This window comes from Spinacia oleracea, chromosome 6 (genome assembly GCF_020520425.1).
Source record: "Spinacia oleracea cultivar Varoflay chromosome 6, BTI_SOV_V1, whole genome shotgun sequence".
Classification (NCBI taxonomy): Eukaryota; Viridiplantae; Streptophyta; class Magnoliopsida; order Caryophyllales; family Amaranthaceae; genus Spinacia; species Spinacia oleracea.
Genome location: NC_079492.1, coordinates 79,867,576 through 79,883,257, shown reverse-complemented (window position 1 = coordinate 79,883,257; position 15,682 = coordinate 79,867,576). Strand labels below are relative to the sequence as shown.

Sequence of the window (15,682 nt, the reverse complement as noted above, 5' to 3'; positions counted from 1 at the left end):
GCTAAAAAGGTATGCAAGCTAAAGAAGTCAATCTACGGATTGAAGCAGGCATCCAGGAGCTGGAATATACATTTTGATGAAGCAGTGAGTGACTTTGGTTTCATCAAGAATGCAGACGAATCTTGTGTATACAAGAAGGTCAGTGGGAGAAAAATTGCTTTCCTAGTATTATATGTCGACGACATATTACTTATCGGAAATGACATTCCTATGTTGAACTCTGTCAAGATTTGGCTTGGGAAATGTTTTTCGATGAAAGATCTAGGAGAAGCACAGTACATATTGGGCATCAAGATTTACAGAGATAGATCTAAAAGGATGATTGGACTTAGTCAAAGCACTTATATCAATAAGGTGCTTGATAGGTTCAAGATGGCAGACTCCAAGCGAGGCTACCTACCCATGTCTCATGGAATAACTCTAAGCAAGACTCAGTGCCCAAAAACACTTGATGAGCGTAGACGAATGAATAGGATTCCATATGCATCATTGATTGGTTCAATAATGTATGCTATGATATGTACACGCCCGGATGTTGCGTACGCACTCAGTGCTACGAGCAGATACCAGTCAGACCCAGGAGAGGCGCATTGGACTGCTGCCAAGAATATTCTGAAGTACCTGAAAAGGCACAAAGATGACTTCCTGGTCTATGGTGGAGATGATGAATTAATTGTTAAAGGCTATACGGACGCAAGTTTCCAAACCGACAAAGATGATTTCAGATCACAGTCTGGATTTGTCTTCTGCCTCAACAGAGGAGCAGTAAGCTGGAAAAGTGCTAAGCAAAGCACCATTGCGGATTCTACAACTGAAGCGGAGTACATTGCTGCACATGAAGCAGCAAAGAAAGCTATATGGCTAAGGAAGTTCATAGGTGAACTTGGTGTAGTCCCCTCCATTAAAGGACCAATAGCCCTGTATTGTGATAATAACGGAGCTATTGCACAGGCAAAGGAGCCTAGACACCACCAGAGAGTCAAGCATGTACTTCGTAGATTTCACCTTCTACGAGAGTTCGTTGAAAGAAAAGAAGTCGAGATAAACAAGATTGGAACTGATGACAACATATCAGATCCATTGACTAAACCTCTGCCGCAGGCGAAGCACAACTTGCACACTGCAGCTATGGGAATCAAGCATATTGGAGAATGGCTTTGATATCCCTGTTTAATGTTTTAAAGTTTTAGAGTTTAAATCTTTGTAAAACATTATTGGTTAATCATTTACAACAAATGAAAAGAATTCATTTTTCCATTTAATTTGTGGTTTATTAAATGATGATCCCTTCAATTTGACGATATATTCAAGATAGACTGTCAGGACCAGTCCTGTGACTAAGAAATGTCTATCAAGTGAACTTGAATGTCAAAGGTTGAAAATGGTCCCTAGTTGGAGTTTTCTATAAAATTGGACGCATAGAAAACGTTAGACGATTAGAATGCAAGATGACTAGTAGTTCTGTTTCTTGAACTATGTGGACATGGCAATGTCATAATCATTTGCATAGATACTTACTTTGGGAAGACTAGTATCGGACAAGACCTATGAAACTTTACTGTAAGAGATGAAAATCTGTCATAAGTAAATTTCATTAAAATTATTAGACACTAAATCCTCAATACCTGAGTGATTTGAGATTACTTGTTTGAGAACTGGTTGCTTTGACGTTGACCAACCGTCGCACCGTAAAAGGAGGCTATAAAGGCAACGCTCAGGTAATCACCTATCAAACGAAGTCTAATCTCAAGATCGCAAGATTGGGATTGTCCTCCCATAAATCGGGATGAGATGCTTAAAAGTTGTACAAGGCCACTCGGAGAGCTAGAAACTGTGAAATGCATGGCCGTGCTCGGATGAATCATAGGCTATGATTATCTGTTTATTTGATCAGTTGAACTCTGAAACCGAGGAACACCTCTGGACATAATAAGGATGACAACTCTTACCTTATGTTCAAGAGCAAGCATCGAGCGACAAAGGAATTAGGAAATGCACACTTGTCCCTAAGGACAAGTGGGAGACTGAAGGAAATAATGCCCTTGGTCCAAGTATGCATTCTATGTTAAGTCTAATAAGTGCGGTTCAGTATTAATTAACAAGTTAATAATTCAGTGAGATCAAGTGAGTTGAATGCCTAGCTAGAGGCCGCTTCAGTTCAAGTGGAATTAATGATATTAATCCACAGCTTACTCTTGACTGAACCCGTAGGGTCACACAAATAGTACGTAAACGGATCAAGTATTTAATGGCATTAAATACTCCATCTATGGATATTCGGAATCGACGGATCTTGGTTTCAGTGGGAGCTGAGATCGTCACAGGCAAGAAATGAATGCTCCGGAAACGATGATATTGCCGGAAACGGAAATATGGATCGTATCGGAAATATAAATATTATCCAAGTCATAGATGTTGCCGGAAACGGAAACATGGTACGTATCGGAAAATATTATCGGAAATGGAAATATTGCCGGAATCGGAAATATTGCCGGAAACGGAAATATTGTCAGAATCGGAAATATTATCGGAATCGGAAAATAATTCCGGAAACGGAAATATTAAATATTTGTTCGAAACGGAAATTAATTCCGGAATCGGAAATATTAAATATTGTTCGTATCGGAAATGAATTCCGGAATCGGGAAATTAATCGGAAGCGTATCGTACGAATTAGCATCGGACGAGGCCTGCCAGACGAAGGCCCAGCACGAAGCCGGGCCATCGCCCAGCAAGCCAGCGCGCCACAACGCACCAGCCAAGGCTGCGCCAGGCCCACCGCAAGGCAGGCCCAGCGCGCGCCAACGCTGCGGCAGCGTGTGGGCCTCGTGGCAATGGGCTGCGCGCGCGCATGGCGCCCCTCGTGGGCTGCTGTGCGTGCGTGTGTGTGTTTGTGTGCTAGACGAATCCTAAAGCTATCAGGTTTCGACATATGATTAAATTCCTAAACCTAAAAGGATGAATTAATTAAATAAGAATTCTATTAGGATTCTAGTTTAATTAATTCGTATCCTAATAGGATTACAATTCCCTTTCCATACCTCTATAAATAAAGGCCTAGGGTCATTATTTTATAAAGAGTATTCAAGTATTCAAAGTGATTTTTGAGAGCAAAAATTCAGTCATACAATTGCCTACATTAGCCGAAAATTCTAAGTACCTTAAGGGAGATCCTAGTTGGTCAAGCTTAAGGCGGATCCGGACGTGCTGTGGACTATCTACGGAGGGACGACACTTGGAGTCCTAAAGACTTGTTCTTGTTCGGTTCGGGCGCAGCTAGGGAGGGCACGCAACAAAGTGTATGCATCTAAACTATGCTAAATGATTATGTGTAAATAATATGCTTTCCTGGCTTTATGGTTTTTCCGCATGATTTATGAATTGTCATATGTATCATAACCTAACAAGTGGGACGCCTACCCTCTGTTTAGTGCGAAGGAGCTGAACATGTGTTTCTTGGACTTCCATCCTATAACACCTGTTGGGAGAACTAACCTTTAGACCAGACATTGATTCAATCAACTCATGGACGTTCAGGTCCCTGTCCTCTGTGCTTCCACGACAGATATCCCTCAGATTTTTTATGAGCGTAAAAGGTTCATAAGCTACAAACCTTCTAGCCCATTCATCAGGGATATTGTTCAGCATGAGACTCATAACCTTTTTGAGATCCGTATCCCAGGCGAAAAATCTTTCAGGGGTCATGTCTCTGGCATAGTAGCTTGGCATGGGATGTAACAGTACATACTCAAGTCCATTGAGTCTGACTATTTCAACTAGCTTAGCTTCCCATTCAAGAAAATTCGATAGGTTCAGCTTGACCATAAGCTCAGAACCCATGATGATGTTTTGATCGTTGTTTGCCATAATTAAAACTACAATTGAAAAAATAAACAAATAAATAACCATTCACAGTTTCTCTTAATAAACTTAAATTCTAGCATACATGCATAATTCAATGTTCATTAAGCATTTTATTCAAGTTATGTGTTCCGGCAGGTGTGAATAAAATGATTCCAAGATCCTAGAATCCATTGAAGAATTAAGCACAGTTTGTCGACTTAATCCTAAAACATCTTATGTAAGCAAAAACCTTTTGCTAATAGTCTAGAAACTATTCTTGGTTGATAGGCACGTCTAATAACTTATTAGGTAAACCTATCGATTTTGCCACGACATAAAAGGACTCCTTACTTATATCGTTGAGTTTCACCAAAACTAACATGTACTCACAATTATTTGTGTACCTTGCCCCTTTAGGACCAATAAGTAACACCTCGCTGAGCGAAAACTATTACTAGATTGATGTAAAGGATATCCAAGCAAGTGTTTATTTTGGCATCACTACTACAAAAAAGGGCATAGAGTACTGTTGAAATACACCTTATAGGACGCCTTAGAGGCGTTCTCCAACTCAGCGCGCTATAAAGTTTATAAAACGGGTAAAAGAAGCGTTATATATACCTAGTTATAAAGTACGATGATAAGAGATAAGCGTCCTCTATTCCCTTCCTAAAATCAGAAAATGGAGAAGGAATATAGAACGCTTAACGTACATAACCGTCTCCTATACTTTATTATAAAGCGCGCCTTCCGTACATAACCGTCCTCTATTCTTTCTGTTAAATATTGAGATACAGAACATCTTCCGTACATAGGCGTACTATATACTTCATGTTTAATATTAAGATAGAAAGTCGTTTCCTTACACAACCATTCTATATTCTACCCCTTTTTTTAATATTATTTAAAAATAGCAGCACACGCATCCCTAAAATAGGATACAATTCTAGTATGTAAACCAAATCTAAAAAGATATAATAAAAATGATATCCACACGATCTGTCCAAAAATCCTTTCATTAAATAACGAAATAATATTGTTTATTCAATAACAATCCTATTAATCATTGATAAAATATAAATGATCCAAGGTACATCAAAAAAAAAATCCAATATCACTACAAAAAAAAACAGATTCTGCAGCAAGAACAGATTATGTAGCAACAACAGCTTCTGCAGCAACAACAGAAACCAGACTTGGTTCATCTGCAGGACTGAACTGAGGTAACCATCTCCTTGAGCTAGCTTAAGTCACAATAGATCATCGTCATCATGATCTTCCTCTTCATCATTATTTGGTCGGTGATATTCGCTAACGTATGAGATCCACCTCTCCCTTAGCTCGTCAATCGTAGTTTGAGAATACGTGGGAGCTTTGATAAAATACTACAAGACAAGTTAAAATGTAAGAGTAAGAAATGAACATGATAGCAAGCAGAAATAGTATTTAACAAAGAACATGCAGCAAGCAACAGAACCAGTAAGTGATGAGTATATACAAGCAGGAAAGTACATATACAACCAGGACAGTTCATATACAAGCAGGTCAGAACCAGTAAGTGATGACTAATATTTGCAATTAGATGTGCTAAGTCACGCTTAAAATTTCTCAACTCAAGCAAAGTAAGTGCGAGCAGGAAGTAATGAGTATATACAAGAAGAAAAGTTTTACCGCAGGTTTATTGATGCAGGTGTGAAGATTCATCGGTGGCTGATTCTGCCTATAATTTTCTCGGTATTTCTTTCATTGAACTTGTAATTAAACCTTCCTCTATCTGCTACAAAGGCCATAGGCTCAGTATGAGATGCATTCAAATTAAATTCAATGCGTCTAACTTTCCTACGACACTTATGACTCCATGAGATACACATTTCCCTAATATGCCAGTTACTGTCAAATTGACCCCAAGATAGATAAATTGAGTATCTGTAACTTTTACCAGGTCCAAAAGCTCTAGCACAAACAGTATGCATCCGAATCACACTGTTCATTTTCCTCTCAACTCAATTTTTAGAGGTCTAGAGTCTTCACACCTTTGTACCTGAGTCACGCTGTGTACATATCAAGAAAGAGTAACCGGAATGGAAGCAAATCTTTGCTATTACTCGACAATATAAGCAAATAATTGCAGCACGGTACAGGGATAAAATTTCAGTACCATCAAATTCACATTCTCACTATAGTTAGAGCAATGAAAATGTTTATCAATAAGCCTACAAAATCTTGGATTGATCTGTTACAACGCAATCCCATAGCATACTAAAGATTAAAGCAACAGAAATTCTAACGTTTGTCAAACAATTAGCGGAGACCTTTAAATATTCAAGCAAACCCAAGAGAATTACCTCCAAGTGGGTCAGCATGTCAACTACAACACCCAAGTCGTATGTAAATGCCTTAGTAATCATCATTACCATGTACTCTGACTTATGTAAATGCCAAGCAGACTCAGCAAATGCCTTAGTAAGCAGACTCAGTAAGCAGACTCATGACTTATGTCAAGCAGACTCAATAAATGCCTTAGTAATCATCATTACCATGTACTCTGTGTATATAATGTAGTCGCGTCATATCTAGCATAAGTACACCTAATGGAGAATGAATGACTTCAGTAGTAATGAAGGTTAACATGCTTAGGGACAAGGGAAGATCTAGGAAATAGGGAAAAAGTCTGAAAAGATTCACTATGATACATGTGTACTTTGATTTGCTGCAGTCTGAAAAGTTCACCCACTGCTTTTCTGCTAAGTTACTCAGGCTCATTTACTTAAGATAACCCTAGCTCTTCTATATTCAGACATGACTATGTCAGTATGTCTGTATGTTCACTTGACATTTCATTTTGGATCCAATAAATGTAGAATTTTCAGTTTATAGCAGGGAGGTGCAGACAGACAGGTTATGTAAAAATTCTCTAGAGCAAATATATATATATATATATATATATATATATATATATATATATATATATATATATGACAACAAGAAAGAAGCTACAAGATGATAAGTAGAAGCTGGTTTTCTTTAGCCATCTTTCCATTTTAAAGTCTTATTAAGAATATGTTTCTCCAAATAGAAATTTATACACAAATTTACATTATTTGGCCACCTTGCCATTTCAGTAATATAGTTGTACGTACCTTCCTAGCATAGCCACCATATGCCATACCACCAATTAGAGAATTGCATGAACTAGATATTTCTCAGGTCAAGATCTCATCATCCGGGTTCCCTGCAAAACGGGTTTAATAAAGGGTTAAGTATTTCAATTAAAGACAAAACTAGAGCAATAAGGACACTTAAAGGGTCAGAATATTACTCATGGTTTGAAAAAGTCTGTGTTCCTTCAACCCTTTTATTGTGTGAGCATTTGTGCCACCAGCCAATTAAAGAAATCATGTGAAAGTTAACTATTGATAGAAACAAAAGAAGATAGAAAAAAGAAAAAAAACAGCAACAGAAAATTGACCATAAATACACTTCACTGAAAGCAATTATTCTGAAAACATCTAAGAAGAGGATACATTTTATTTTTATTGCTTTTTAGTTCAACTTTGTTCTATTAATCGAAACCTAACTAACCATCATCGACTTAAGTTGCAAGGAGTAAACAAAAACTCCTTATGTAGGACTTATACCTGAAAACTGAGCTTAACTTTACAAGGAATAAACAGAGAGCTGTGCTAAGCTAGTCTTAATTGTCGTCTGTTGGGCAGGAAAAACAGCGCTCAACTCTTACCAATTACCAAACAACCAATTATGAGCCCCCTCACTACTCAAACATCAAGAGAACATCAAATATACAACTTTTTCTAAGAGTGGAGGTCAGGTAAATGCATTTTATCCATAAGGCAGAAAGGGTCTGATATTTATATTCAATGTCTGGTAAATGTTAAGGGTGTCCACCACATTTGGATTCCCGAAGGAAAGAAACTATCACCTCGACTAGTCTGATTATGTACCGTGATTAGTGTTATGAACTACATTCATCAGCAAAGCTGCAGAGGCGATGTTCCACTTCAATGGCCTCGTCTACATGTTATATGATGCAAATTTATGGATAAGGCACTCAGGGTTATATTGCCTGGCTATAGGCTCAAAGAAAGTGAGGGTAAGGTGTCCGTATTAGCATTTCACCAACAAAGGAATGCTCACATTGGGTATGATCTGAAGAACAACTTGTTCAGTTTAGCCTATTCAGGAGCTTGTCCTGACGACACTGTCGATTTTCGGCAAAGGTGAAGGCAGCATGCGCTTATTCTAACAACTACACATTGCATCTACATATAACACTCAATAGACAACAAATCAGTACTAAAAGTAGAAAATTCAAAGATAATCCAGATCCTTGAAGAATTCAATTTTTCATTATCCCCTTTCTTTCCCTAACTGCAAATTTCAATTTAATCAAACTTAAATCATATTAACTAAAAAATTCAGTTTAATTTGACTAAATTCACCAGATTTTTTTGCAATAATCCTACTAAATTAAATGTAATTCGATTTAATTATTACACCCTCCTTTATGATTCGACCTAAAACATCAATTCGACATTACAATTTCGTAATTAAGAACATTATTAGTTGCAGGATAAAGATTTAGAACAAAACTAAGAATACTAACCTCGAAATTCGGAGTGTGGAGAGGCGATGGTCACCAGAGGTTGAAAAGAAGCAGCGGAACAGTAGCGCGGTGGCGGTACATTTGTGCGGCGGTGATCTGGTGGTGGTGCGCGATTATAGTCTAGATTTTGCGGGAGATTGAATTTGGGGGTTTTGTTAGAAGGGTTTTTGTTTTGCACGATTATGGTTAAGGTTTTGTAGGAGATAGAGTAGAATGTTTAGGTTTTGGTTTTGCTAGAGGTTTTTTATTCTAAGGTTTGATTAATTTAATCCCGCAGAATTAGTTTTTTTTTTTTTAATGAGAATATAGTACGCAGTTATCAAGGACTTAAAACACCGCTCTATATGTTATTGATTTAAATATTGTATATATTAAATATTTTTTTTTTATTATGGTAAAAAATATGAAACGGTTAAGTGATGTAACCGTTCTGTATTCTTTCTCCCATAGAACTGTTATTAGAGAAAACCGTATTCTATTATCCTATGAAACGCTTAAAACACTTAACCGTACTCTATTTAGCGTTACATATTCTAACTTTTGTAGTAGTGCATGGCACCTTTTAACTCAATTTTTAAGTTTGGAACTTAAGGCTCTTACTATGTTGGTTAGATTTTAAGTGACCTAAAATCCTTAATCATGCAACATAATCAAGCCGCAATCTCATGCATAATTAAGACATATTTAAAGCAATAAATAACTTAAAGCATGCATAAGATAAATGTGATCTAGTATGGCCCGACTTTATCTTGAAGCTTCAACTTCAAAGTCCGTCTCGAAAATCTCCGTGGGAGGCACCATTTTCTTCAAATAGGATAAGCTATAATTAAACTAATTACAACTATTTGATGGTACGCAGACCATATTTGAATTGAAAAACAATTTTGGTACTTTAGACCAATTACATTCAAATTAATGGTATGCAGACCATATTTTCTATCCTATTTGGGCCATACTAGTCACTTCATACCCTGCAAAACAGTACATATACAATATATACAATTCACCCATTCATTATCATGAATGGCCCACATAGCTGGTTAGTAAAACACATTATGCATCACATAAACATTTGCAGCAATTAATCAAGGGCACCAATAATCTACAGATTATTCAGTCCTTATTAATTCTAATCAAGTTGTTTTAACCTTAAGGATTTGTAGACCTAATCAAGAGTTTATGACTAAAAGGGCTCCCACTTAAACCAATAAATTCATATGCTTTACTAATTTTAAACATAAAAATGTATTTCTAGTCTAACCGGAAACATACAAATTTAATTAAAATTTAAAGCTCATATAAATTTATAATTGAATCCGCTTATTTAATTTATTTTTCAGTCGTATTTAAATTAATTCATGATTTTAATTTTAGTAAAATAATTAAAATAAATGAAATTTATTATAATTATAATATTCAAAATTAAAATCCAAGAAAACAATTTAAATTATTAATTTTAAAATTAATTAAAATTACGTATACTGAAAATTTCAAATTAAAATTTTAAAACTCGACAATCGTGACATGACGAGCACTTGGGCTTGCGCCCAAGCCCCTTCGAGTGCACGACCCATCGATGTCCATGGCACAACGTCGCAGCAGCTACGCGCAAGGCAGCAAGGCAAGCCACGCTTGCGTGCAGCCTGCCTGCCCATAGCATCGCAGCAGCTACGATGCTCCTCGCATCGCTCGCTCGATCGCTCGCTCGAGGCCACGCGTTGTGGTGCGCAGAGCAGCGATCGCTGGGCGACCAGCTCTCGCTCGCTCGCGCGCCCACAGCGTGTCATTGCTTCGCCCATCGCCCATCGCGCACAGCGCTCGACACAAGGCAGGGCTGCTGCCTTGTGCTCGCGCGCCATCGCCTTGCTCGCTGCATTCGTACCGCGTGGGCGACGAGCTCCCTTGCTCGTCGTCGCACGCCCGCACTATACAACACCCCTTAAGGGTTACACGTAGCGTCCATTGCTTTGTGCGTGCAAGTTTTATGAGCGATTGCATAAAAATTAAAAAAAATTAATTCAAAATTAATGACGAATTAATAAAACATATTAATTTAATAATTTTAGGGCAAAAAAATCGAAAATTTATTAATTAATTGATTTCCGATTAACATGGATTCAAGTCTAGGTCATAAAAATTTAAAATTTAACACAAATTTACAATTTTTATGGTGGTTTTTAATCATAGGTATCTAATTAAATTATAACTAATTATGAAAATCAAATTAATTCTAAATTATTCCAATTTTCAACAAATTAATCATAATTACAAATTAGATTGCATAATTAACAAGGCTAGGCATTCAAACTTGTTAAGCATATAAAGTACGTCAATCAAAAATTCAAGATTTATCAACAAGAATCGCAAATAATTAATTTAACATCTTAAATTTATGAAATTTTGCGTTCGAAAAACTAAAACCTCCGAAAAGTCATAGTTATGCTTCGAATATGAGAATTCTGGGTTCGGCCGAAAATTACTATTTTTGTCAAAATTTTAGAATGCCTTTTACATGCGGAATTGACACAAAAATCACTCGATTTGGATGAGTAACGAAGAAACTGCCGAAAAACTACGTACGTATAATTAAATAAACGCAATTTGCAATTAATTAACAATTACGAAAATTAATCACCCCTTTTAATTCTTGCAAATTTGTAATATTTAATCATGTTTATGCAATTTAGATTATGAAAATAATAAGAGGCTCGTGATACCACTGTTAGGTTATGATACATATGACAATACATAAATCATGCGGAAAAACCATAAAGCCAGGAAAGCATATTATTTACACATAATCATTTAGCATAGTATAGATGCATACACTTTGTAGCGTGCCTTCCCTAGCTGCGCCCGAACCGAACAAGAACAACTCTTTAGGACTCCAAGTGTCGTCCCTCCGTAGATAGTCCACAGTACGTCCGGATCCGCCTCAAGATTGACCAACTAGAATCGCCCTTAAGGTGCTTAGGAATTTTCGGCTATTAGTGCAAGAGAGTGGCTGAATTTTCTTTCAAAAACTTACCCTTTGAATACTTCAATCGTCCGAATAAATTATGACCCTAGGCCTTTATTTATTGAGGTTTGGAAAGGGAATTGGAATCCTAGTAGGATACGATTTAATTAAACTTAGAATCCTACAAGGACTCTAATTAAATAATCCTAACAGGAATAGGAATTTAATCACACACCAAATCCTAATAGATTTAGGAATTGTGCATGGACACAAGCACACACACGCACGGAGCCACGAGGGCGCCCGCACGCGTGCGCTCGGCCCACGCAGCCCACGCTGGGCAGTCTTGCCTTGGCGCGCTGGGCCTGCCTTGCGGTGGGCCTGGCGCTGCCTAGGGCTGGGCGTGCGCGCGTCCTTGCTTGCTGGGCGATGGCCTGGCTTCGTGCTGGGCCTTCGTCCGGCAGGCCTCGTCCGATGCTTATTCGTACGATACGCTTCCGATTAAATTCCCGGTTCCGGAATTCATTTCCGATACGAACAATATTTAATATTTCCGATTCCGGAATTAATTTTCGTTTCGAACAAATATTTAATATTTCCGTTTCCGGAATTATTTCCCGATTCCGATAATATTTCCGATTCTGACAATATTTCCGTTTCCGGTAATATTTCCGATTCCGGCAATATTTCCATTTCCGATAATATTTTCCGATACGTACCATGTTTCCGTTTCCGGCAACATCTACGACTTGGATAATATTTATATTTCTGATACGATCCATATTTCCGTTTCCGGCAATATCATCGTTTCCGGAGTATTCATTTCTTGCTTGTGACGATCTCAGCTCCCACTGAAACCAAGATCCGTCGATTCCGAATATCCATAGATAGAGTATTTAATGCCATTAAATACTTGATCCGTTTACGTACTATTTGTGTGACCCTACGGGTTCAGTCAAGAGTAAGTTGTGGATTAATATCATTAATTCCATTTGAACTGAAGCGGCCTCTAGCTAGGCATTCAGCTCACTTGATCTCACTGAATTATTAACTTGTTAATTAACACTGAACCGTATTTATTAGACTTAACATTGAATGCATACTTGGACCAAGGGCATTATTTCCTTCACAGTCTTCCTTAGACGTGCGTTGGTTAGGCTCTTAGCGATGTGCAGCTAATTATTTGGCAGAGCATATACTTGATCGTCCTTTTTCCTTATTCTCGACCTTCCCTAAGCCGTATTCTGTTAAACTATGCAGACGGCATGGCGAGAACAAAAAAAACGGTATATCCAACCCGCTTACGCCTAAGGGACGAGGCTGCGGGGCCTTCTGAGAGAAATTCTTCCATGGAGCCGACCCTAGAAGAGGAATATGCCGACCTCTTTCAAGAGATTGACGAGTATGTTGGTCAAGGAGCTGAAGGGACGGCCAGTTGGGATGCTCGGACTCGCCACCGGCACCCACCGTACCGGTGTCGACACGACACGACACGGGTGCCGGTGCGGAATCCGGACCGGACGATTGCAACAGAAAACGGACTCGCCCTTTTTGACATCACAGACTCAGAGATCCAGCCCTTATAAACGGTACGACTACTCCCACACTACGACTCCTTCAGCATTATACTTCCGGTATCACTTTCTCCAGTGACGTCGTCGTCCTTTGCTGCAGATTGGAAGAGACTCCATTGATGGGTCTTGGAAGAGCTCGAAAAGGGAAAAGGGAAGAAGATAAGTCGTAGGTCTGATTTGTTGGGCCTTTTTTCAAAATTTTTGGGCCAAATCGTCATTTTAATCTTCATTAAAGGATGTGTGGACCAGAATTTTGGCAGCTGTCCTCCATTCAACCTAGTAAAAGTTGTATTATATGTATGTAACTACTTATTGACTACTTGACTGGTTCAATGTATTTTCTTTTACTTTGCTACTAATTTATTTTTTCTATAACTACAGCCTACATGGTTCAATGTACTACTCCGTATTTATGACTAATTTTACTTTTACTTTATTTTGTTTTTTCCTTTTATTTAAACTGCAAATTAATTAATTTTGTAGCTGTAAACATTTATTTAACTATACTCCACTTCACATTTTAGTAAAGATCATACTGAGTAATTTATAAGTCTAATTTATTTACTCGAATAAATCTCTTCCAAATAAATAAAATAATTTTGATTCAAATATTAGCAATGTTAGATTGCCCGCCGTAAAAGTATAAAAGAAAATTGAAATATCGATACCGCATTGTTAACTTTTACAAGAATATTAGAAAAAATAAATACTATTTCGTAATTACGTGCAGTAGTTATCAACAAAATGTTAGATGTCAATCGTATTCCGTAGTTATATATACATACTCCTCTCGTACATAAATATTTACATACGAGGGACCTATACTTGCCATATAGGTGTCACAAACAAAGAAATAAGAAAATACAGAGTAACAAATAGTATTTGAAATTTTATTTTATAAAGGTCTTTCGGGTTCTATTGGAGGTGGAAATTGGATAGTCTGTAATTTATACAGATAACAAAGTACTATGTATTTGTCAACTAAGAATACTTAGACGATACTTTTTTAGTTAGAGGATAGTAAATTTTTAAATAAAATACACGTGACGGAGTTTCACTAAAATTAATTAATTTATCAAAAATATTAATTGATAATTTTGCATCAATAAAACCTAAAATAATATTCACGTCAATGAATTGGGTAGCTTCAAAATTGATTCATGGCGATTTTATTTTTATTTTTTTTGTAATTCATATAATGAATATTTCACATCAACATATTCTATATGTTTTTAATTGATTTTTTTGTTAAATTAAATATATTAAATGTATATTTTTAATTGATTTCTTTTATTAATTAAATATATTAAATTTATATTTGTAAGTGATTTCTTTGTTGAAATAAATATATTAAATTTATATTTTAAATTCATTTTTTTGTTGAATTAAATATATTGAATTAATATTTTTAATTGATTTTTCATTGAATTAATATATTATATATATATTTCTTTAATTGATTATTTTGTTGAATTAAATATATTAAACGTATATTTTTAATTGATTTCTTTTTGAATTAAATACATTAATTTTATATTTTTAATTGATTTCTTTGTTAAATTAAATATTTTTAATTCATTTTTTTGTTTAATTAAATATATTAAATATATATTTTTAATTGATTTTTTTTGTTGAATTAAATATATTATATTTAAATTTTTAGTTATTGTAATGAATTTTTCACATCAACTTTCACTCTGAATAATTAAAAATTGCTATAGATAAAAACTACTAATATAGATTTCATAAAATACTGTAAGATTTATATGATTCGTGATTCATAATCATTCAAGTTGAGATTAACCCGGAGTATATCGTTATAACATAAAATTAATCAACTTCAAATAGTGAAAGTTAAATTCATTCTACTTCCATGATCTCCGACATATAACCATTAGGCAAAATATTAACCTATGCGGTAAGAATAATATCAACGCTATGCAACTTATATCAATCTATGGTATAAAATCAATCTATGGTATAAAATGTGATATTAGAACCCTAAACCCTAAACCCTAAACCCTAAACCCTAACCCTAAACCCTAAACCCTTAGCTATGCATTATGAACATTCTATTGATGTAATCAAGGTAAGATTAACTTGTATTGGTTGAACATAACTTTAATCAACCTTAATGTAACGTAAGTTTATGATTATTCATTCATGACCTGGGATGTACATTCATTCAATGTAAGATTAACATATATAAGTATAGCAATACATTAGTCGACGTTAGTGCATCGTAGTTATTATCATTTCAAGAGATCCACGATCTACAACCAATTGATGTAAGATTAGCCTATACCGGTAGAACATAATTTTAGTAAACCTTAATGTAATACAAGTTATGATCATTTCTAAAGATCCACAATCCACGGTGTACAATCATTCAATGTGAGATTAAAATATATCAATATTGCATAACATTACACGTAAGTTATGACCATTCCAAAAGATCAATGATCCACGATCTACAATCATCGGATGCACGAGTAAGAATAACATATGTCACTCATAACATCAATCGACCTTAATGTAACATAAGTTATGATCATTTTTATAGATCCATGGTCCGTGCTCCACGATTTAAGATTTAGATGTACGGTTAATCTATATTATAAAATTATTATAATTATAATCATAATTATTTAGATATTGTACTTTAAAGAAAAAGATGACTAG

At 36.0% G+C, this 15,682-nt stretch overlaps 1 long non-coding RNA gene across 4 annotated transcripts; it reads right to left on the bottom strand.

The window, feature by feature from the left end:
• Positions 1-4,843: 4,843 nt before the first annotated feature.
• Positions 4,844-8,729, bottom strand: LOC130462441 (uncharacterized). Of its 4 annotated transcripts, none has more exons than XR_008922660.1 (6): positions 8,468-8,729; positions 7,163-7,195; positions 6,984-7,075; positions 5,735-5,884; positions 5,515-5,620; positions 4,844-5,228 (listed from the first exon to the last, which is right to left on the bottom strand). It is a non-coding gene; the product is annotated as an uncharacterized lncRNA (long non-coding RNA). The 4 variants fall into 4 exon arrangements; XR_008922659.1 differs by having other exon boundaries at positions 5,783-5,884; positions 8,468-8,727; XR_008922657.1 differs by having other exon boundaries at positions 5,515-5,617; positions 5,783-5,884; positions 8,468-8,725.
• Positions 8,730-15,682: the final 6,953 nt, after the last annotated feature.